General features: G+C 42.2%; 1 protein-coding gene across 1 annotated transcript in view; it reads left to right on the top strand.

Moving 5' to 3' along the window:
- LOC126281165 (vascular endothelial growth factor A-like) overlaps positions 1 to 24927 on the top strand; it is a 100513-nt gene that overhangs the window by 61011 nt on the left and 14575 nt on the right. The window lies entirely within an intron of this gene.

The following is a 24927-nucleotide window of genomic DNA, read 5'->3' as shown; positions in this document are numbered from 1 at the left end:
AAATGAAATTATTGGTATAGTTAAGGGAGACAAAAATTTGTTGTGGGCGATTGAATTTGACTATACAGAAAAGGAAGAGAAACAAACAGTGGAACATGGACTAGGGTAAAGGCATGAAGCCGCCTGGTAAAATTTTGCACAGAGCATAAGTTAATCATCGCTACCACTTGTTAAAGGATCAAGTAAGAAAGTTGTATACGTGATAGAGACCATGAGGCACTGAAGGGTTCAGATTGGTTACATAAGACACAGATTTCGAAACCAGATTTTAAACTGTGAAACATTTCCTTGGGGAGATGAAAACTCTAACCACAGTTTATTAATTATAAACCGAGGATTAAAACTGAAAAAAGGAAAAGCTGTGCGGTATGGCTCCTTACCAGAGAGTACTAACGGAGGGCAAAGAAAAATCCAAAGAAGGGCAGCTCGTTTTGTGTTATTGCGATACAGGGGAGTGAGTGTCACGGATATAAGACGCAAGTTGGAGTGGCAATCATTAAAACAAATTATTCTCTCTTTGCAGCGAGATCTTTTCGCAAAATTTTAGCCACCAGCTTTCCCGTGAACGTGATATTTTACTGCCGCCAGCTTACATTGGGAGAAATAAGCATCGTAATAAAATAAACCAGAGCTCCTACAGAGAGATTAAAGTGCTCATTTTTCCCACGTGCTGTTACCAAGTAGAACGTTAGGGAAATAGTCTGAAAGTCGTTCGAGGATCCTCTGTGAGGCACTAAGTGAGAATTGCAGAGTAGTGAAGTAGATGTAGGTAGGAAGTTAAGGAGATGGGACGTGGATAAACTGAAAGGGCCAGAAACTGCCGAGAGTATCGGAGGAAGCATTAGGCAACGATTTACTGGAACAGGGGATATCAATAAAACAGAAAACAAATGGATAGCACTGAAAGCTATAGTGAAGGCAGCAGAGGATCAAGAGGCATTGACCAGTAGTAATCGTTGGATAACACAGAATATAATTTAGCTGACGAATGGAGAAAACATATAAATGCAGTAAACGAAGCATGCGAAAGGGTATTCACACGCCTAAAAATGAGACAAACAAAGTGCATAATGGCTAAGCAGGAATGGGTAGTGGAGAGATGAAAAGCTGCAATAGCATGCAGGACTGCGGGAAAGATTGATTCCACCTATAGGAGACTTAGCGAGACTTTTTGGAGAAGAGAGAAGCAGCTGTATGAATAATAAGTGCTCAGACGGAAACCCAGTATTAAGCAAGGAAGGGAAAGCTGAAAGACGGAAAAAATATTTAGAAGGGCTATGCAAGGGAAAGTAACTTGAAGACCATATTATACAATGGAAAGAGGAAGTATTTGAAAAATAAGAGATATGATGTTGAGAGAAGTTGACAAAGTGCTGAAAATTGAAGTTAGACGACATTCGCTACATTCGCTAAGAATTATTGAGATCTTTTGAAGGGCCCGCATGACAAAACTATACCATCTGCTATGCTAGATAAGAGACAGGCACAGTAACTTCAGACTTCAAAAATAATAGTCCCTTTTCTAAAGAAGGTAGGTGCTCATAGGTGTGCATAACCATCAGTTCAATAAGTTAGGACTGCAATTACTTCATCCAATTTTTTTCCAGAAGAATGGAAGTACTGGTAGAAGTTCGTATCGGCGAAGATCAGTTTGGCGTAAAATAGATTTGGATTCTAGATAAATGTAGCAAGACAATACCGATCCTACGACTAGCATTAGAAGATAGAATGAAGAATGATGAACCTAAATTTATAGCATTAGTATATTTAGAGAAAGTTTTTAATAATTTTGACTAATGTACACGCTAATGCAGGGAGTGCAAAGTTGCATTAAAGTTCTACAAAAACAAGATGACAGCTATGAGTTGATGGGAGTGAAGGGGTAGCAGTGGTTGAGAATAGTGAGGCAGGGTTGTAGCCTATCCCCGACGTTATTCAATCTTTACAGTGAAGGAAACCAAAGAAAAATTTGGATTAGGAATTAAAGTTCAGCAGAATAAATAAAAACTTTGAGATTTGCCGCTGGCATTGTAATGTTGTCAGAGACAGCAAAGAATTGGGGAGAGCAGTTGAATGGAATGGAAATGAGGATATAAGATGAACATTAACAAAAGCGATACAAGGATAACAGAATGTAATCGAATTAAATGAGGTGATGCCGAGAGATTTACATTAGGAAATGAAACACTAAAAGTAGCAGATGAGTTTTCCGATCTGACTGCCGAAGCTGAGGTAACATAAAATGCAGATTGGCTGTAAGATCATTTCTGAAAAAGCAGAATTTAATAAAGTCTAATACAAGTTTGTGTTAAGAAGTATTTTCTCAAGGTATTTGTATGGATTTTATGTGGCCTAGTACGGAAATGGAACGTGGAGGATAAGCAATCCACACAACGGAAAAGAACCTTTTAAAATTTGATGATCCAGAAGAATGCTGAAGATTTGACGGGTGGATCGAGTTAATAATAAGATGGTACTGAACCGAACTCAAGAAAACAAATTTATGGCACAATTAAACTTAAAGAAGGGATCTCTTGATAGGATTCATTCTCAGCCATCAAAGAGGTTCAAACTGATGTGGGGAGCAGTAGTCATTCAGTGCATGAAGAGGGGTGCACAGTATAGACTAGCTTGGAAAGCTGTGTCAATCTAGTCTTCGGAGTGAGAACAACAACAATAAATATTTAAGTTAATTTTTATCGATGTCCTTGCAAAACAAATCACATGCAATTGATGGATCAGAAATATTAATTATTGTGGACTTCAACCTATACACCACATTTTCCACTCGCTGTCTGTCATCTGTTCATACATTGAAAGGATTTCCAGCTGCTTGATGTATTCACAGAATAAAGAAACTGTGGTAGTCGTTGATTGGCATTTAGAATATCTTCCAGAATCGCACGCCAGCGATGGAATTTACTCATTGGGAAAATTTTTAACATGAATTGAAGTAATAAACGAATTCTAAAAGCAGAAACAGCTTCAAGGTGGTATTCTAACCAAAATATAACCTGACATTTTGAACACTCTCGAAGTTTTCCTAAGAAAAGACGCAGGTAAATGTTCCACCGGGAACAGTGTTTTAACATACAAATAGCGAACATGGCACTTACAGAACATGTTCCAGTTCTGTTTGAAGCATTTAAACTACCTTTCCATAGTATCTCATTCGTCCGAAAGTCATGGCCATCTTTTTTATGGTTGATCATTTCCCGCATCAGCTCATTCAACTTACTTTTCTCCCTTTGCACTTACAGACGTAATTTCCTAAACGCTATGCTCTGATTGTAATAAAGAACTTAAAAGACCTTGTTATACTACCTTCTGTGAGGTAGACTACGCTGGACACAGCATCAGATAACAATGTCTCGTCGTCGACTAACTACTAGGAAAGCATATAAATCAGTATTTTAGGTGGATGGATTTCAGCGGAATATTTCAGTTAATCAGTTGATTCTTACGTCACACAACCTCGTTGCCGTATACATACGTCTTCACCAACGGCTGACACACCTGCTGCAACTACTCTGAGCTTCAAATGGAATTACTTCCTTCCGCTGTCGCCACGATGCCATATATGCATTACGATAGGCATCGTACCACTGACACCGCCATAATTATTCGTAAATATACTTTGACAGCCAACGGGAAGCGCGTTACTGCCGGGTAACGGATTGATTATTTGACCATATACACTCCTGGAAATTGAAATAAGAACAACGTGAATTTATTGTCCCAGGAAGGGGAAACTTTATTGACACATTCCTGGGGTCAGATACATCACATGATCACATTGACAACCACAGGCACATAGACACAGGCAACAGAGCATGCACAATGTCGGCACTAGTACAGTGTATATCCATCTTTCGCAGCAGTGCAGGCTGCTATTCTCCCATGGAGACGATCGTAGAGATGCTGGATGTAGTCCTGTGGAACGGCTTGCCATGCCATTTCCACCTGGCGCCTCAGTTGGACCAGCGTTCGTGCTGGACGTGCAGACCGCGTGAGACGACGCTTCATCCAGTCCCAAACATGCTCAATGGGGGACAGATCCGGAGATCTTGCTGGCCAGGGTAGTTGACTTACATCTTCTAGAGCACGTTGGGTGGCACGGGATACATGCGGACGTGCATTGTCCTGTTGGAACAGCAAGTTCCCTTGCCGGTCTAGGAATGGTAGAACGATGGGTTCGATGACGGTTTGGATGTACTGTGCACTATTCAGTGTCCCCTGGACGATCACCAGAGGTATACGGTCAGTGTAGGAGATCGCTCCCCACACCATGATGCCGGGTGTTGGCCCTGTGTGCCACGGTCGTATGCAGTCCTGATTGTGGCGCTCACCTGCACTGCGCCAAACACGCATACGACCATCATTGGCACCAAGGCAGAAGCGACTCTCATCGCTGAAGACGACACGTCTCCATTCGTCCCTCCATTCACGCCTGTCGCGACACCACTGGAGGCGGGCTACACGATGTTGGGGCGTGAGCGGAAGACGGCCTAACGGTGTGCGGGACCGTAGCCCAGCTTCATGGAGACGGTTGCGAATGGTCCTCGCCGATACCCCAGGAGCAACAGTGTCCCTAATTTGCAGGGAAGTGGCGGTGCGGTCCCCTACGGCACTGCGTAGGATCCTACGGTCTTGGCGTGCATCCGTGCGTCGCTGCGGTCCGGTCCCAGGTCGACGGCACGTGCACCTTCCGCCGACCACTGGCGACAACATCGATGTACTGTGGAGACCTCACGCCCCACGTGTTGAGAAATTCGGCGGTACGTCCACCCGGCCTCCCGCATGCCCACTATACGCCCTCGCTCGAAGTCCGTCAACTGCACATACGGTTCACGTCCACGCTGTCGCGGCATGCTACCAGTGTCAAAGACTGCGATGGAGCTCCGTATGCCACGGCAAACAGGCTGACACTGACGGCGGCGGTGCACAAATGCTGCGCAGCTAGCGCCATTCGACGGCCAACACCGCGGTATGTCCGCTGTGCCGTGCGTTTGATCATTGCTTGTACAGCCCTCTCGCAGTGTCCGGAGCAAGTATGGTGGGTCTGACACACCGGTGTCAATGTGTTCTTTTTTCCATTTCCAGGACTGTAACTGGAAACGCACCTCAGAATCTGATACCACATCAGATAGTAGGAGACAGTCGTCGTGATCATCATAATAATTTTTATATCAACGGTTGGATAAATGCTTCCCTAGACTTTTACATGCATTACGGCTCCATGTTGCTCCTGCAAATTTACTAAGGTCATCTATTCTCCTCCCACTAGATCGTTGTCTCACTCTTATTTCTTAGAATCCTGCAAAGAGCTTCCTTCAATCATCTACCTTCCATTCGCCTGGTTACACATCCCGCACCCCTAAATTTTATTTTCATTAATTGTAATCACTTTTTCCATAAACGTCCTGGAAACTTCTAATTAGCATGATGGTGCTTAACAGAAAGTGTATCGTTTACTTGTACATGGGCTGCTCGGAAATCTCCGACGCAAACTTTTACGACTTGTAGAGGCGAGTGACTACGTAACAGTTTGAATAAGAATCCCTATCCGAAAGCGTACTGTTTCCGTTCTACGACTGTTTCAATTCAGATGTTTAACCCGTCCGCTTCAGCTTGAGGAATTGAATTAAGCGTGACAGTAAAATTGCTAGGTAACAATCTGAAAGGAAATATAACGGAACATCAGTTTATATTTGTCTGTATTAACACTGAAACATTACGTGTTTACATTATACCAAAACAAAAAAAAAACACAGCGTACTGTACTGCTTCATTACAACAGCGGCTCGATGCTGCGACCACCAACTTTGTTACAAACATTATAGCTACGAATCATGTTCTGGCACACACTCTCTATCCCACCTCGTCTCTCTCCAGTTTCTAGTGCAGCGGTTACAACTTGTGCCAGCAGATTTCCTCTGTCTCTTCAGAAATCTCGCAAATTAAACTTGGCATATGAGCCCACAAGAAGTAGTCGCTACAAGTTGAATCCGACGATCGCGGCGCCCACGCGGTTAGACCAGTGATGGGATGGCGAGGCGCGGCGACTCGAGCACACCGAGAATTTCTCGAGCCTATAGTTCTCAAGCAATTCTCGAGAAGCTCACGAGAAATGGTTCGGCGGCGTGTGCCGCTGCGCGCCAGTTGGCTGCCACAACATACGCCGCGCCGCTGCTTTATGAATTGAATGCCGCCGCTACACAAACACGCTCGCTGCTCACTGTGCTCGTATAGTATGTCTCAGGTTTCATTCGAGTAAAGTTGTTATTCAAATCAATATGGACACTCGAAAACGAACGTCATGGTGCTGGCAGTACTTTACGGAGGATGGAGATAACGTTACTTGCAACATTTGTCGTAAAAATCTCCGTAATGTATAAAAAAAATACAACGGGCATGATTAGACATCTTAAACTGCACAATTTATCGATCAATAAAACAGCGACGTCCGTGGATACAGATGCTCATTATTCTAATAGTGCGAGACAGACAAAATATCCAGGTACGTGTGGTACAAAACGTGAATTCCGTGCAAAAGTTCGGATAGTGTCCGAAGCGGTCCGCCACGCTTAAAAACTACAACATACCCCAAAAACAAACCTATACTATCCTAGCTTTTGCACGATACGACATGTAATTTTATTGGAGTAGTTGTCGAGCATAACGTAGCCTCTCGCAGGAGCACTGATCTAAATCTTACGTTTCTCTTCATAGAGGGAAGTAAACGGCAACAACAGCTAGATGAAGCACTAGTGGCCATGATAACAGACGATTTTCAACCGCTTTCAATCGTCGAGGACACTGGTTTTCGATGTTTTGTTTCACTGTTGGACCCACAATACTCGATACCAAATCGAAAAAAGTTGCGCCTCATGTTTGAGGACGATTACCATGAACAGAAAGAGGCTGTAAACTTGGCCGTGGAAGATTCTACTTGCAGCATGTGCCTCCTTTAGCATACTATCAATTTAGTTGTGAAAAGTTCTTTGAACAGCAACAGTGAGCTCTGCATTATGCGGAAAAAGGCCAGAAAACTTGTTAGTTATTTTAAAACAAGTTGCAATGCTAATGAAAAACTCCATGAGATTCAGGATCTAATGAAAAAACCTGTTCATAAATTGATTCAGGAAACCGAAACCCGATGGAACAGTACGTTTTATATGCTACAACGTCTAGTGCAGCAAAAGGAATGCATTGCAGCCTGTTTATCAACTTTGTATTCAGGTGTAGAGAAACCTCACAGCTGACGAGTGGCGAATTTTGAAAGAATGTTTATGTGTACTAGAGCCATTTGAAGTGGTAACAAGTGAAATCTCAACTGAAGACTACACCTCTCTTTCGAAAGCTATTCCAATAACCAGACAGCTAATCATAACCGTATGTAATGGGAAGTTGGCTACCACGACAGCGCAAATATAGCAACGTCTGCGCAACTCACTAATAGCCCGGCTAGGCTTAATAGAAGCAAACAAAGTAAATGCCGTTGCCACAGTTCTCGACCCAAGATTCAAAACGTTACCATTTACGAATCCCATTCATTCAAAACACACCGTTGCAAGCCTCATTGCACAGTGCACAAACGTGGTAGAGACCGTACGATCTACTCATTCGGCTGCTAACGACACTAGCCACGAGTACCATGTCGTACAAAACGCCAGTAGTTCCTTATGGGCTTCTTTCGATGAAGAGGTTTCCAATAAAAATCTAATGAAAAGCGGTTGTGATAGCATGGACCTGGAGGTACAACGATATTTGGAAGAACCGTACCTACAACGCACGGATAATCCTTTACACTACTGGGGAAAAAAATGAAAACAGTTACCCAGGTCTATCTGTCGTGGCAAAAAAATATCTTGCAATACCTGCAACTTCTGTTCCCAGTGAAAGAATATTTTCGAAAACTGGACTACTTATAAACAAACAAAGAAGCAGACTAAAAGGCCAGTTGGTTAATAAAATCATATTTCTAAACAAAAATCGACGGCAGTGTAGCAATGCGATGTAAAAATGCCTTCTGCTGAACAACTTTTGTTTACTTTGTTTCTTCTGTAAGTAAACTCATGTACGCAGTTTCTGTATATAAAAGGCTATAGTACCTCTCTTTTACGTGTAACCATATATGCAGAATGTACAAGGTAATTTATTTTGTAAGAATAAAGCTTCTGTTTTATGCGAATTCTGTGCTTTGTATTAAACAACAATTCTATGATTTTTGTCTTATGAGACATATACTAATACTTCAGTAAAAATTAATAACGGTAGTACAGTTGATATCAATCATAGAATTTCAAAGTTTTCCGAGCACGTACGTACGACGAGTACGACCGCTGCGGCTCAGTGCTTCGTGTACTGAAGGTTAGCGCAATTTCTCAGAGAGCGCAGTACTGTCAATTTATCGAGCGTACCCGAGAAATTCTCGAGAAATTGCCTTCGCGTCGCGCGTTTCTCGAGTGCGATCATAGCCCATCCCTAGGTTGGACCACCTCGTCCAATCTATCTTTCTCTGTATAGATGTCTCCGACCGCATGTGAGAAGTGATGCACCATCAAGCTGAAGCCATATTTCCTGACGTACATGGAAGTGGCACCCCACTGTCTACCAGACTTGCCTTCCTCCCTCAGCAGACGCGTAAGCGTTACACATCTAAATTGAAACTGTAGTAGAACGGAAACGATAGGTTTCCAGACCTGGGTTCCTACCAGAATATTATGTGCTGGGTTTAGCTGATGGCCAATGCAGAAAGTGATAACTGTTGCGTGTAGAAACTAGCTTAAATGCCGTTCACTCCATCTCCGGTATATGTCGATATCGTTACACGTTGAGGACTGTCACAGATGAGCAGTGATAGGAGGGGGAAACAATCGGCTGTTCACTTCTTAAAGGAATCATTCTGCCGTTCGCTAAAAGTGCTTTAGGGAAATCATAAAAAACTGTCAGGACAGACAGATGTTGATTTGACTCACGTTCTTCCCTAATAAGGGTCATGTTATTATTTTATGTATGCAGTAAACTTTTTCTTCAGAAAAATTTTGTCGTCTTAAGGCCATCGGCGAATGTAGCATGTTGTATCAAAGATTTCGAAGAGAATTGCCCATTTTAATATCCTTAGGTATTTCCAATTTTTCATTCATTTGAAAAAGAAACAACTTTCCCATATCAGTGAGCAGGTGCCACAAAACTCATAGCCGGATGAGCTGTATGGATTTTTCTAAGGATATACAGATTGAAAAAATGGACAAAACTGGAAGCCACAGGTTTGTGTCTCCATGTTTGTAAGTTAAATCTCCTTATTAAACCTAGGTTTCAGAAAGTATTGTCTTTGAAGCTCCTGTAGATTTGAGTCTCTTTTTTTCTTGTCTAAGGACATTTTGCTCCGGGTTACTACAGAAAACATAATCCACGAAAATACGCTAGTTTTTACAGTCTGTTTAAAGCGGTTATTGCCTTTCCGTCGCCACATTATACTGTTGGAAATGTCTTATTGGAACTCACTTGTACGAGTCTATGTGGCCTTGGTTGTAGCTGCAGGTGCCAAAGGAGACGATGTGTTGCAAGAGGACTGCGTCAGCGAACCATCGTGAAAAATTGCTTCTGTCATGTTCCCTGTACCTGATCCCCTCGCTTTAGTTATGCTTTTTCTCTCGACTGTCCGTGTTACATAAGATTTCCAAGGGAAGTTGCTCATCTTGCAAGCGCAGAAAATTACCGTTTAAAACTCGTGGCTGTGGCAAGGAATTTGCCAGGACCGGTGGTTCTGAGAGGAATAGTGGACAGGGAGGAGGATATTAAATAGCCCCCCCCCCCCCCTCCAGAGACTCGTGCCATCCACCGTAATGGTGGAACAGCTTCCGACCCTAAACAACCATTCTCTCCGATGTCGCATTTGGAAAGAGCTACTGAACATGACAATCCGAATTTCTCTAATGCTAATGTTTCTTAACGGACAACGCATGAAGTGGAAAAAGAGAGAACACACAAATTTCGCTGTTCCCATATACTACCTACTAATGTGGAGCTAGTGGGTTAATTTCGATAATACTAAATTTAAAAAATGTCGAATTTATAGATTCGTCTGAATGATAAAAGGGTACTCTTTGGTTTATGAACACGTTAATGTCAACGTGTTATTTTCGTTATCTGTTCGCTTTACTTACCCTCATAACAGTTCACCATGCCTCCCTGTTGTAAATTCTCAAGGTGTGTTACGAGCCGCCAGTGCATATGATTAAGAGTCATATTGGCTCTTGCGCATTTCGAATTACTGAGAACTATCGGTGGCTCATTAGTTGTTCCATCAATGACTACTACGGGTAATCTAGAGCTATAATACCTATGTCTCGAAAATCCTAGAATTCACTGGACAACTTCGTATGATGGCCTTAATGGTGGTGAAAACACATAGCATACTATAGGCCGACTGCTGCCATTAAAGTGGCACCTCAGCTTGATCTGCGTATAGCGAATACATGTCAACGGCAATAGTGAAACAAGAACTGCAGACGTGAGCTATTTACGGTACAACTACTATCATCTTCCATCGTGCAAATCAGGAGAATGTGAAGGAATGACTGCAGACGTGGAAGAAACTCAAATACCTTGGATTACCTAAGGTGGGCGAAAGTGTCTACAGCAGTGGTTCCCATCGGGGTAAGTAGTCCCTGAGGAGTAAAATTAAATATTGAGAGGCATAAAAAAAATACGGTTCAGTTGTGTTTGTCACGAAACTACTTCTAAAAAAATCTTTAGTAATGTCACTATTTCGTAAAATTGTAACGATTTGCTTAAGTTACAGTTACTTTCTTTTCCCCAAGACACTACCACTCAAGTGCGATACAATGGCACAACTTGTGAAATGAAAGTTTGAACGATCTATTTCTCCATAGCCCACCCACAACATAGAAATTTCATTGTTTCTACTATGCATATGACAGTAAAATTGAGATATATACATCATGTTTGAGTACTGATATTTCGGGACTACATTTGTCTAGGTAACATATTTAAGTGATTAACATTAAAGGATCACTAGGGGGTTGGTTGTTTTAGGAGGAGACCAGACAGCGAGGTCATCGGTCTCATAGGATTAGGGAAGGAAGACGGCCGTGCCCTTTCAAAGGAACCATCCCGGCATTTGCTTGGAGTGATTTGGGGAAATCACGGAAAATCTAAATCAGGACGGCCGGACGCGGGATTGAACAGTCGTTCTCCCGAATGCGAGTCCAGAGTGCTAGCCACTACCAAGATCATTGGTTAATGCAAGTGCAAGATAAGCCATGGCAAATGTGAAGTACTGGTACATTAATAACGGGTCTAACAGCCAGGATGTTGAATGCAAGAATGAAGACGTACATGCATTGTGTTGTACAAGTGCTGGAAGCCAGTTTGTGCGATGGAGTTCAATGAGTGCTGCACTTAGTCGGTCAATACATGGACGGTTAATGCTCTTTGTGGGAGTTGTGGCGTCCAATGATGATCCATATGTGCTCGACTGGAGACAAATCTGGTGATCCAGCAGGCCAAGGCAATATGTCGGCATTCTGTAAAGCATGTTGGTTTACCACAGCAGTATGTGGGCGAGAGTAATCTTGTTGTAAAACACCCCCTGGAATAGTGCTAACGAATGTGAACACAACAGGCCGAATCAATAGATAGACGTACCCACCTCACGTGGCCTCCTCCTAACCAACACACGGCCATCACCTGCTGCGCCAAAGCAGAACCAGCTTTCATCAGAAAGTGAACTTCAGTGAGCTCTCGGTTTACACCATTGAGATATTAGGTAACGCTTGTCTGAACTTGGACTCTGCTGTAATGGTGTCAGAAGTATTGGGAACCACTGGTCTACTCGTACACAGCTCTCAACCATGTGACGTAGTTACCTACGAAGACTAGCAGCGTAGAAACAAAACTATGGGAACAAAAGCTGAACGAAAACTTGGTGCTTTGGTAATAATATGAATTGTCAAAGACTGGTTTACAGTAGCTTCTGTGGTTCACTAGAACAAAAGTTTACTGAAAATTTTATAAAATCGCTTTAAGCGACCATTTTTACTCATTGACACAGATATTGCTCCCAGCTGAGGAGCGAAAATTCCAAGTGACAGCTCCATACTTGCGTATGGATTTGTGTGTTACTGTTTAGTTTAGTGTGTGAATGAAGCAACCTCATCATCGTCCCCCCTCCCACTCCTCCATTTTCGCCGGATCTGAGAAGTACCTAACAAGTGTGATCTGTATGGGTAAAGCAGAGGAACCGTCACATTGCTTTAGTATCTTTTATTGAGTACTAAAATTCTATATCCTGGACGCATTCATGCGTAGGACCGTTCAGGCTGTTTGCTGTGCTAAGGGTGGTTCCGCACAAGTTTTCCTGTGTGTGTCTATTAATTTGTGCAATATCTTTAAATAGTAGAGAAGTTTCACTAACAAACAACAAATGGCCCATTAAGCTGTCAGCATCTACAATGTTTCTGTGATATTCATAAACTCACGCACCATAACAAAGCTAAAGGCTGCTGTTTTCTTCGAATCCATAGCTCCCCGATTCTTGTCGCTCGACGTCACTCAAAGCCGAAGAATAATGAATCACAACAAATACAAATTCCCTCTTTAGAGCTGCCGCTAGTTAGCATCCAAATAGCCAATTACTCTGCGTTCTCAGTACCTGTTCTTTTCGCTATTAGCAAGAATCTTCTTAATGTGTCTCACATGGCCTAATCCATCACCTCCAAATTGCTGTCCTGGATGTCTTACTGACCATGGAAACAAAAATGAATGTGCACATGTTTAGCAGGACTTCAAAATCAGCTCGAAATGATGTATGGTGCTGCATAGTCCTGGGCCGTACAAGAGAGTTAGCGAGCATTTTTGTACGTGCAGAGAAGATGTAAATACTTTCAATTAGGTGTTATCACTTACATAGAAAGCACACCTTTCTCGACAGCAACTGTCCTGTGGCATCCTCCTAGGGTGAACATACAGGCATCGCCAAAACCTGCGCCGTTAGCAAAGGATAAGAGACTCAGTTCAACAAGCTAACGTTCGTGAAAAACCTAGAAATAATGGTTCTAGCATGTCCGTGAAGTCGAAAGCGGTAGAATGATCGTACTGTGGTAAATGAGGTTTCTTGTATACTTTAGCTTTCGATTCATACAGGCTATACTAAGACAGCGATGAGTGAGCGTAACGAATAAATAAGAGTGTAGTCGGCGCCGAATGGTTATTGGACCACATTACATACTACAGTATTGGGGATGACCATATTGTTCATGTGGTAATAACGGTCCGTTCAATAATGTTCGTAGTGTTGTCTTGAGGACTGCAACTCGTGCACCGCTATCCGTGTCAGCCGCACAACGCCGTCCCTGAAAACTGGACTAATGGTACATAGGCACAGAAAGAGCGAACGCCTCAGGCTGTAAGCGGCAAGTGGACAAAATGTGTTCCAGGCGAGTCCCCATTTTTTTGCTTGACAGTGACAACCGCAAACGAGTTCGCTACTGGGATGATAGCAATCCGGCGGCCGGCACTGGTGAGCATCACGCCGGACAGACGCAAAATGTGTGATTTGTATGGCGGGTGTCAGGTACAACATACCCCACTCCTTTCTATATACAGAAATATTAAACAGCAAACGCTCTCTAGGGGAGCTCTACGGCCCAGAGTATCGCCCATCCTGTAAGCAGTTCTATTTGCCATGTGACGAGAAGAGTTTCTGTGGTGTAAAACGTGTAATTCTTTCTTGTGCAACTCATATCGGAAAATGTATGGAGGTGCCCTTAATACCACAACCGTGTCATCCGATATCATGTTACGAAATTGTAAGGTTCTGATCGCCGCAAACTGAATTAGCAGTCATTGATGCCGCGTACGTCTTAACTAATCATTTGTGGCATAATGCTCATTTTAGTTCCGGTAGTCCTCCTTGGTGTTGAAGTTATGTTTGTATGTTTTTTTAACATGTACACTTATAGTCTCACAGACATTCGAAATAGGGTAAATTCAGATACGTATGCGGCAGACTTTAACGCAAGAAATAAATTTTTTGTAAACGGCAGAGATCGGGAAGTGACGAAATTGTACAACATTGCGGATAATTAGATTACTATATACCTTGTCCCCGTTTATACACCTTGTAAAAAGCAATACACGTCTCAATAGTACGTATCAAATGCACTTTATGCTTCACTACTGACGACTGTCAATGTAGAATAATGGATGGTGGTTAGATAAAAGTCGACTATTTAAAGTTACGTCTGGAAATCTGTCACGTAATAAATGAATTTAAAGACGTGACAGTAACTGTGATAGATTATTTATCATTAAAAAATAAAAAATCTCTCAGATGCTTAGTCACAAAGGTGCCTAAATTAATAAATATGACATGGCGTGTAATATTTGACCTATTTGACCACTATTGTTTCCTTCACGGTAAACTGCTGTATTACTACTGTCGTCGTACATAAAAAGTTTTTTTGCATGTGTACACGTACAGGTAAATACAGTTTATTTGCGTAATTTGGCTTTAGTACTTCATTCGATTTGAATTTAATTTTATTCGTAGTAAATCGAGCAGCTCTAACGACCATTGTCAACAGTGATATTGTGTGCTTCAGCAGATATAAATCCTCAGTTATTAAACGCTGAACGAATTAGTCCCCACAGAGCTAGGTGGAGTGCACCTTAGAATCTCGAGGTGCATAGCAGAGGAGTTCTAACTCCCATCCGGGGATAATGTCAAGGTGACTGCCCAGATAGTTCCTTTGAAACGCGTGCAGTTGATTTGTTTCTTCCCTTCTTTGCTTTATCTGAAATTGTGCTTAGCCTCTTACTTTATCGTTGGGATATGTAATCCTAATCATTCTATACAAATAGTCCCGAAAAATGCACTGTGATAATTCGTGGTAAGATTGTTGGGTTAGACGCTGGATTCTCAAATCAGTCTGACATAATTCTCCAACGTTCCGCACAACTGAGCTTTCAACAATAGGGCATTCAACTCGTACAAATACCTGGGGAAAAAAGACTTATGGGGGGGGATACGAAATGGAATAGTCACGCAGGCTCGTCATAGATCAGGGACAGACTTTGGTTCATTGGTAGACTACTAGGAAAACATAACCATTCTACACAGGAGGCTGTTTAGAGCAGACTTGTGTGACATCCCTAGAATATTGCTTAAGCGTTTGGGATTACAAAATCCCACTGAGAAAACACGGGGTTTTGAAGGGCAACACAAGAGGTGAAAGGTCCGCATGATCCATAGGAGTCACCGAAATGCTGATAAACCTAAACTGCCGAATAGTTGAAACTGGACACCAACTATCCCGCAAATGCCTACTTACTAAGTATGAAAATCCAGTGTTAAATGACGAATCTAGGTATATACGAGAGCTGCCCGCCTCTCTTGCAGGGACCACAAAGAAAAATTAATGTAATTACGGTGCACACAGAGATATGTAAGCAGTAATTCTTACCGTGCTCGCAGTCTTCAAATGCGGAGCCGTCGCCTCAGTGCATGCCGCAGAAAGCCCACAGAACATGCGTTCATCAACTGCCATCAATGCAGTACATTCGTTAGGACGCTGGGCCCAAGAATACTTCCGATGCTGACAGCTTTCCAGAAGCTACCGAACACCTGAAGTCCGCATTTAAAAGGTGTTGTTACTTTAAGCAGGTTTTCCAAGGCGTGAAGTTTGGACCATTGCTAGACGTACAAGAAAATGGAGGTAAAGTGAAATGTACTCCGAGGCAGTATGCAGTGAAAACGCGTAGCCCTGAGTTTAATTACAGGCAGAACTAATGGGTGTTTTTGGCCACTGCTGAAATATCGCGAAACAATAGTTAGTGTGTTTCCAGAAACATTACTACTATATAACCTTACAATTACAATTTCAGAGAGACAAATTTCGATGAGACCAAATAATAGCACTGAGTGTATCCAGACATTGGTTATTACAAACAGAACTCTTAAAACAATTTCAAAGTGTCCTATATACACAAATAGCTATAAGCAGTCATTAGACATATTACAACTGCACATTCTAGAGCACATCTTGCTGTTTTCGTAGCGCTGGTTCCTTATATCAAGCACCCTAGTTAAGACAGTAAACAGTTAGGAATCAGTTGTTTTCGTCGTGTGTCACGTTCAGGAAGTCAGGCGGCTTTAAACCATCCCGCAGTAGGGAGTCTGAGTCCTTGAAGCAGATAGGAGTGCTATAACAAAGCAGAGCGTGTTACATCAGCTCGGCGTGACATCACTGCAACAACCGAGTGCAGCGAACAGGTCATCCCACCTATGCATGTCACACATTGGCAAAAATAGCTGCATTATCTCAAGGAACTAAACAGCTGTTGAATAAATAGCAGTTCCTGCGCACTAATTAATTACATCGCTAAAATAGAAAAGTTGCGAGACTTCTTATTCTAGTGGCGAAATTCATCGTCTCAGCATCGCCACTGTTAACAACATACTAGTAGCAGTGCCGTTACTTACTTTTTTTAAGTTGCCATAATACCAAGCTCCTGTGTGACTATCTGCTACATTTTCCTTCACATCACCACTGAAATGTGTTTCTGCACTGAAGCAGATATACCCAGAGCCTGCTATCTACCACAAAGATCTCTTTCGCCTTTGCTTCGAAAATCTAGTGCTCACACTGAGTATGTAAGCGTTCTAACATCGTCAGTGATGACATTGCGTTCAAACCAGGGGCTTCTATTTCTATGACTGCTCTACTTCGGAAAGAATTTATCAGCACTAATGAGCTGACAAGCTTTCTGAACTTAAGAGATGACTGTGCAACTATGAGCCTTTTAGTTTAACTCATTTCACTCACCGTCATTTGTTAAGTGGAGCTCTGTGCTTACTGGAGCCAACCATTGACATTGCTTTATTTTCTGACTCAATGCCAATTTTATGACTGTTCATGTTTTACTTTTTGGTCGTTGTAGGAATATGGAGAAGGAAATTTAATCTTCAAACTCACTTATTTACTGGATATATTCCAATTTCTCTCTACCTCCACAGCTCCCTCTAGTGCTATGGAAGTCATTCCCCGCTGTCTTAACATATGTCCTCTCATCCTGTCCCTTCTCCTTGTCAGTGTTTTTCTTACATTCCTTTCTTTCTAGATTCTTCACAGAACCTCCACATTCCTTGCCTTATCATTACACCTATTTTCAACATTCGTCTGTAGCACCACATCTCAAATGAGATGAACATTTAAATGATTCCAAACTTCCGATCAATCATGAAACGCTATTCATCAGCGCACTGAAGCTCTGCTGTTTATTTCATTTAAAAAATAAATTTCAATCATGTGTACAAATGGTAACATACACTAAGCTACTTACGGTGTGTGTGTGTGTGTGTGTGTGTGTGTGTGTGTGTGTGTGTGTGTGTTTTACTGGGAAATGCTACACATCTCTTAACAGGATTCATTTTAAAAAATTGGTCACATGCATTATTCCTATCCTTGATAAGAACGTCCATACAAAAAACCGCTAAGGATACAGAACATATCAGTACATTCTTCTTTGGCAGTTTTAAGATTTCCAAGGTAAACTGTCAGTTTCTTTCTCGAAGTAGTTTCTATCTGCCTTGCATTACACTGACCATCTTCCCCTGTTTGACCATCCTAAAACTGAACCCATCACTTTGCCAAATTTATAGAACTCCACTTTCCTTGTAACCTACTGCTAACTGTGCTGCACCACAAGTAAATTATTTTCAATAGTACTTGTACTAAATAATTTTCTGAGAGTTACCAACCATTAGTTGTGCAGCACTGTCAGCCAAGTTCTTGGCACCTACTTATATCCTTGTTGGGTCTTTGGTGTAAAATATTCACAACTCTTTTACAAGTAAATCTGTGACCCCAACCCACTGCAGCTATTCCTTCCCTGTCTAGCATGCTTGTAGGATGTAGATTCTGGTGTGTCCCACTTTTGTTTCCTAAATTTCCAACACATATTTCTGTTAATTTATGTTTAGTCCTCACAATTGAGTTTGACCCTCGCATCTTTTCAAAATTTTTATAAGGACTGAGTAGGCCACGTGGGAATGTTATCCATTTTCAAATACAGTAACAAGCCCATGTGGGGGGAGGGGATATCACCAGTACAAATTTGGTGGTAGCCATGTTGGCTATGAGGAGATCACACTGTTGCTGCCCAACAAGTTTCCCCTTTCACTTGCACATGCATGTCAAGGAGTAGATACCTGTCCATTTTGGGGCTGACCCTGAAAATAGGCCATAACAGCAGCTGGTCTTCGATTTGGCTGGGTGGCGCCCAAGGAGAAAGCCCTTATTCAGAGTAATCAGCGTCATGGGAGATCTCTGATGCTATCAAACTACCACGGTTATCAGCTGGTGGACGCAAGACCCTGGCAGACAACTTATGTCATGGCTGGAAAACAAAACCAAGTAACTTGTGGACAGATACTCCCCTCAGTTCTGGGATCCTTACTCTACTGAACAAATGGTCTCTGTGGAGTATATTGAAAACATATTTAGTAAACACTCTTCCCCCATAAAATTGTAAAGTGGCTCCATCTTAATGAAGATGGCAAGCTCAGTCCTGGACATTATTCGTTTGTAAATAGCTTGATGTTCCTATTGCCATCACACCCCATTGTTAACAACCTCAACATGAATTAATTTTGCACCAGGGCTTAATGCTGCAGGCAGATGAACTATGCAAACACTTAGAGGGGCGAGAAATCTACTTTGTATATCGTATTTAAGAGGCCAGTCAGACAACAGTATAGACACCAACACCTTCATATTCCATTTTGAAGGGATTCAGTTCCAGAAAAAGGCACAATCTTGTGTTACCACCTTGATGTTAAGCCGCATTTCCCCCACCCTCCTACACAGTATTTTAAATGCCACAATTTAGGGGATATGGTGTACATATGGCCAGATTTGTGGAGACTGTGGCCGGCCATTTCATGAAAATTCAGGATATGTTTTACAACCTGTGGGTCTCAAGCATGGGAATGACTGTCCTCCAATACCCGAGCTGTAGTATAGTACCCTAACAGAGGAATACAAAATCGAGAAATGAAGGTTACATGTCCTCATATTTTCAATCTCGGAAAAAAATACAAACGCTTGTATCCAGTTTATGTGGTATCAACCTTTGCTATTACTGCACCCAGGTCATTGGCAGTACCTGGCCAATTTACTCCCTCAAGGTAGTTGTGCAAATAAACTTTAACATGGAGGTGAAAGGCTCTACCTCTCAGTGTGTTGGCCCAAAGAGAGATTTTGGAGGGATCTATAAACAGATTACCTGTGAGTGTGATCAGCGAGTGAATTCCCCTTCATATCACACTGGAAGCAAATAGCCAAGAGAATGCAAATGACTCCAGCATTCATTATATTACTTTCAGGTTCGGCACACTCTTACTTTCAGGTGGCTACAGGAGCCTTCTGAGTGACCAGCTTACCTCTCCCCCCCCCCCCCCCCCCCCTCTCTCTCTCTCTCTCTCTCTCTCTCTCTCTCTATCTATCTATCTATCTATCTATCAATGACTGTACTCCTTCCTACATCAGTGCTACCCATGACACTTCTTCAGCTATCAACCATCTCTTCCCCTAATGTAATGGCTTAATTACAACAATCTCTACACAGTGATCTTCAAGATGATCACTTTCTAGTGATCCCGTTACTTCCTTGTCACTCTAAAACTAATTGGTATGTTGGACTCTCTGAAGAACCAATTGGCAGTTGTATGCTCTGCTGTCACCTTCACTCCTTATCTGTCAGATTGCATTATCGAGGTTGTGAGAGATGTTTCCGATGAGATCACCCATGCAAGCTACTGCCCTTTCTAGACATCATCCACCACAGACCGGAATCATTATGGACCAAAGACACTGACAATCTAACACTGTTCAAGAGCATGCTCTTCTTTCTTAAATGGTTTTGTGCTAAGGCTCACTATCACCTACATTAACAACCAATGCTAGGAGCATTGTCGTCTTCTTGGGAACATTTGCGTCCTCATTCCAGGTGTGAGCCAAGTTCTGCAGGCTTCTGGGAAACCAAAGGCAACTGTGTCAGTTCTCTTCCTTGAAGGTGGTATTTACATAGATTCCTATGATCCAATTTGTGACTGTCTCCATCCCCTCCTTACCTGACAACCTTTAAGATCACCCTTTTTCAATTCATAATCAAATTATCCAACATTAGAATGTTAAGCAAGGAATGACTCTACTAAGGGGCTACAACTGTATTTGGCTAGAATGTGTTTTTCCTTCACAATGGCTAGACAGTACTATCATCCCAATCCTTGTGCCAGGCAAAAACCCTATATCTATCAACTACTACCAACGAAACTGCCTCATCAACTTGATCTGCAAATTTAGTGCTGGGTTTTCAAATCATGGGGCCTTCTGTCCCCTTATAGGTCTGCCTAAGGGAAGGGTTCACAGGCCATCTAATTACGTTGGAAACAACAATCCAACAGGATTTTTCTGAATGTCAACACCTCACTGCATTTTTTAATCTTTATAAGGAATACCACACAGCTTGATGCCATTACATTTTACTTACTGTCCTTTAGGGGCTTTCATGGCTCCATAGTCAGGTTAGAGTTGGTGCATCACTCTGATCCCAGAGCTCTGTGCTGAGAGTTACACTCTTCCTCATTGCCATCAATGAGACCATTGGTCAACTCCCCACTGTCAGCGATATTTGCATTTGCTATAGTTCCCAGTCTATAGCTGCAGTTGAATGCCATCTGAAAGGTCTCCACTTGCACCCATTTCCATGGGTTTCAGCCAAGAGACATGAATTTCTGATCACTTCCTTGGATGTGAGTCCTGCTACTTTCCTCCACACCCTTATCCCAAAGAGCCTATGGTAGCAAAGTGTACAGCTTACTGGCATTTCCACCTTAAAAGTTGTTGCACCCAGTTCATTTTGGAGTCTGATTAGCCACTCATGTCTTCTGGACTAGATCATAGACAGCTTCATTTTCAAATTGAGGATCTTACACCTCAAGTTCAGATAGTAGCAACTCGTGCTCTGAGAACGCCATAATCATCCAATCTATCAAATTTACTTTGCATACATGGAGGAGTGAACCCCTGACACTTGCCCTTGGGTGGGATTAACATTTGGAATGGGCCCCGGGGTATTCTGCTGGGACCACTGCCTAATCTCTTGCAATGTGCCCCCTCATGTTTACCTCCCCTTCCTCTGCCAGTACAAAGACTGCAAATTACAACCTATCGTTTGAAGGATCTAATTTCAGTGGCCCTAAGTGTGTATTCCTCTCCGTTCTTCAGAGGTGTTAGCCATTTACACTAACAGCTCCAAAACAAAGGGTAGGGCAATATATGCATCTCTAGCCATTTAGAAGAAACAGTCAGTGTTTTTTAATGTGTGAGGTGTATTATTTTGAACATGACTGAAAGAACTGACACCATTCATAATGCTGCAGCCCTATATACATGAGAAAAGAGAAATTCTGACACTAGCTGTAACTGGGATTAATATAAATCCAATGGCAAGTCAAATTTGAGCTGGAGGAGGACTCTAATTCAGAGTACTGCAAGTGTTCATCACCTTACCCTCTTTGGCTATGCAAGCACACTACCCATCCAGATTAACCCATTTTATTTTCTGGAATAAGCCACTGCCATATTGCGGATGCAAAGACTTAAACAGCAGGTTGTTCCCTGGTGGAATGCCCCTCCTCCTGGCGCTACATGCTAAACATGGGCTTCTCGAGTCACTGTCTCTAATATTAGTTGATGACTCGGGCAGTTGAACAAGCTGTTTCTCTCAAATGTGGTTGCTATTCTAAGATACAAACTTCTTTCATAGCAGGATGGCTAGGTTGGGATGTTCCCAATAGTATGTTAGGTCTCTGGGACCTCAATCCTACCACATTTACCAGCTGCCTCAATGATCCTTCCTTTCCTATTGTAATTGCTTTTACATGTGGTTATTCCCTTCTCCTGCTACATCCTATTTTCCATGTCATGGGTAGCACTTCAGTGAATAGTGGCTGTTGCTCCTCTCTTTAATGCTTACTGTGTGACATACCACCTGCTTGCTAGGAGTGTCAAATGATTTGCGGTACTGCAGTCGCCTAGAGTATGCAGGAGGTGGTGTTGCGGCTCACTGCAGGTCGAGCTAAGGCAGCCTGGGCTGGTGGGAGTTGACCAGCACACAATCTGGATGAATCTTGGATTGACCAGCAGATGAGCCAGACAGAGCAGCTGGGTCTTGGGCAGTTAGCATCAGCACATTGTGCACATCTTTCACAATACCACATCACATGGCAGCATGGAGTCCTCTTGCAAACAGCAGGGGCTGTCCATGAAGTCTGGTGTTTGCCTGTAGAGCAGCTGGAGGAAGGCAGTCGTTGTGGAGAGCAAGTGAGGAAGGAAGCAGGTAGGGTGGTTGGACAGCACAGATGGAGCTGCAAGTTGAGTGTCTGGCATTGGGACAACGTGGTGCAGTGGCCAGGCCTAAGCTAGTGGCAATGTCTTATCAACATGCCGAGACTGGTTTATGCCCTGAATGGGCAGACCGTGTCCAGCGTCATGGTTCCTTTCAAGGCTGGACTGGTTATGCACACACGAAATCAACCCATGGTGTGGATCCCTGCATGGTAGCACACTAAGGTATCCCAGTGGTGTCTGACAGGAACATCAATTGTGCACATGGGCTGTGATGTTGCTTCAGTGTGTCATCCAGTGCTGTTCTGTGTATGATTGGCTTAAGGGCAGAGCTGCTGCAAGTTCAAGTTTGGCTGTCTTAAAATACACTTCGGTCATAGTGTGTACAATGTTAAACAACCCCAGGTGGTTGCATTCCTTACATTTAGTCTATGGTCTAGTATTACTGTAGCTATTACACCCTTTTTGTTGCCCCCATATCCCAGCAAGTAAAGTTCTCCTCTGAACTACTTGAAATTTACTGCTACTACATTTACTTTGGACCACAAAATTATGCTTTTGGAGATATCAGTGTTCACACTGCTTTATTTTGGAAATAGTATTCCAGAGCTTTTTTTGTATCACTGTTATTCACAATTGTATAGTTATTATTACAGTTACAGGTCTGTTGACTGATTCTGTTTTATCACTTTAATGTGAGGCAACATTTACAGTGTGCAGAAAATTCTTACCAAGAACGCATTTGCTACAAAATATCCTGTGTCCTCTCATAAAGCAATATTTTGTTTATAATTTTGTCAAATAATCTTTACGATTTTGAGTGCAACACGTTTTCTGTGTCACTTGTGAGGTGCCCTGATCAATGGTTGTATCATTAATAGATTATTACAAGGCCCAGAATTATTTAGACCCCCCAACCACTTACTACTCCGAACATTCCCTGTGCCACTAACAGAGCGGGGGCAAGACAGTTGTGAGAGGGACAGTCCCATCACTTGCAGAAGCTCAATGGTCACTCCCTGGCTTCTGCTAAACATTATCTCTCACCTTGTGTTTTATTGTTGAGACCACAAAGTGTCCATTAAGTTTTCAGCTTTCTCACTTGTACTATTATGTCTCTCCTAGTTAGAAAGCTTTCTTCATTCTGTCACTATCTACACACTTAACCCGGTTGGCATGAGGTCATATATGGGTGGTGTCTTTCTTGTCACAGATGAGCCTGACACCCCTTGTGTATTGTGACTTTTATTTAAATTACTTCTCAGCTGTGTCAACAATAGTGAATTTAATGCAGTTTTAACTCTTACATGCTTTCATAATCTGATCAGATTTGCGGCGGACATCACTCACTTGCTCCATATGAACCCCATTGACAAAGGGACTCGTGAACTCTGTGATTAATCTCTTAACCACCAACACTCATTTTAAATACCAGTTACAACAACTATGACAGGAACATTCAAAAATATTTTACACCACATGCAATTATTCCCAAGAATTGATTAAAGATCAACTTTCCACATGTGCACTGTCTCTCAGACTTCTAAACATGCATTCGTAAAACCTGAGGACAGTGAGGTTAAGACAGCTATTGCCAGAATTAAACTTTGCATATTAGGGTACACCAAAATCCTTAGGAACTTAATTTCTAAACAGTTACATTGCTTCTCAAAAACCCTATCGGTTTCAAGATAATACACAAATGTTAAATTACAAACTTCGTGAAAGAGCCTTAATGCACCAGCACCAGCTTTACAGAGAAACAAAGACCAAGCTTCAATATTTCTGCACATCTCAGCCTTAAAACTAGTGCTCAGATCAAATTAATCCTCATTTCCAGAAGGCAGCTCACTCTATATAATACTGGCTTTGTGAAAGAGCAAGTGTGTATCACATTAAAGTTACTGAACCATCAAACACTGATGTCCAATAAAACAATACAATGGGTGCCCTGCTAAATTTAGTAATGTAATATTTCTGTAGTGTCTTGAAACTTAACGAGTTGTTTATGATGCATCGTACCTGTTTTGAAATATTACTGTCAATAGCTCTTCAGCAGTGCATGTTTAGAATCCTTGCAGCAGGGTACATGTGTGGAAAGCTGATGCTTCAATTAGCTCTTTCAAAAAGTATATATTCTTAAAGATATTCAACTAATCTTGTCATAATTTAGATACATGGATTGGTTTTGGCTTGAAGATCAGTGACAGAAAAAGGAAATGCGGGGATTCCTGGTACAAAAACTCACATCCAACCCATGCAATCATTTGTAGCAGGGATAAAATATTATAGTGGTCACTTTCAGACACATAAGTGATTCCTAACATAACATCAATAGCCCAAACTCTGAGCATTGTTTTACCGATAAAGTTGTATAACTCTTGCATGTGTCCAACTGCAGAAAACACAGGTCAAATAACAGGTGGCAACTAATGGAGGAGATGGTTCTAGGAAGGTATGATCTTGTACTAGAGAAAAGAATCCT

This window comes from Schistocerca gregaria, chromosome 7, assembly GCF_023897955.1.
Source record: "Schistocerca gregaria isolate iqSchGreg1 chromosome 7, iqSchGreg1.2, whole genome shotgun sequence".
In the NCBI taxonomy this organism is placed as follows: Eukaryota; Metazoa; Arthropoda; class Insecta; order Orthoptera; family Acrididae; genus Schistocerca; species Schistocerca gregaria.
Note: the sequence above shows the minus strand (reverse complement) of the source record. Positions and strands in the feature narration are given on the sequence as shown.